Consider the following 1,029-nt stretch of genomic DNA (forward strand, 5'->3'; position numbering starts at 1 on the left):
AGTCATTGCCTCAAAGCCCCACCTCTGACCCCTGCTGCATTGGGGACCATGCTTTCAACATGAGACTTTGGGGCACATTCCAGATCCAGACCATAACAGGGCCACACATCCTACCCCAAGCCCCCAGTGTAAACTAGCAATGCAGGACACCTGGTTCAACCAACACCAAACCTCCGGACAAAGTGGTTTCAGCAAGGAGGATGTAACAAGAGGGGAAAAGCCAAAGTCTGCCACCAAGCTAAAGAGTCTCCGGGCACAGGCAAGTGCTTGCTGTATTTCTAAGAACAAAATCCTTTTTAAATATTGCTAATGGCAAGAGCTTCTTTTACACGTGCTTTTCCTGACTGGCTGGGAGATCTTAGAAGAAAAGTGATAGAATTAATTCTAGGTGGGTGGTGGGAGGTGAGAAGTGGAGACCAGAGAGAAGAGCCTGGAAGGGAGCCCAGTTGTAGGCTCAAACCCCAGACAGGGGCCCATGACCTGGAGAATAACTGAGGTGAGCCATTGGAAGGCTCCGGAGCCCTCTGTGCAGCTCTGGGTGGGACTTGCCAGCATAGCATCCATCTTGGATCTGCCTAGCTGTGGAGATGGAGCTGAATCAGCACAGATCTTGTGGTCCCAATGGCCCTACAGAGGGGAAGGAGCCCCAATCTCAGTACCTGGGAGCCTCTTGGCTGGGGTTGGGGCCTGGAGAGGAGAGGAGCACCCTGTTACAGGCTTCCAAGTGAGGGCAATGGCTGGGGAGACGAAGGAAAGCAGTGTGGGAGGGTGGGCCGAGGGACAGTATTCTGGGGTGTTGTCCCAAGAAAGGGAGTGGAGAGGTCTGCAAAAGGCCTGGCCCCGTGAGGATCCCTGCTCCAGAGGGCGCAGCTGCCTGGTGAGGGCCTGAGTTGGCTGAGGAGGCTCAGAATTTTACTGGCCTGTCCAGCATCCCACCCCATCCTGGGGGAAGCTAAACCTAGCACAGCCACCTTGCAGCCAATCCTAGCACCCCTGGGGGACTTCACCTCCAGAGTCCCATGTGGAGCA

Source organism: Ictidomys tridecemlineatus, chromosome 8 (genome assembly GCF_052094955.1).
Source record: "Ictidomys tridecemlineatus isolate mIctTri1 chromosome 8, mIctTri1.hap1, whole genome shotgun sequence".
Lineage (NCBI taxonomy): Eukaryota > Metazoa > Chordata > Mammalia > Rodentia > Sciuridae > Ictidomys > Ictidomys tridecemlineatus.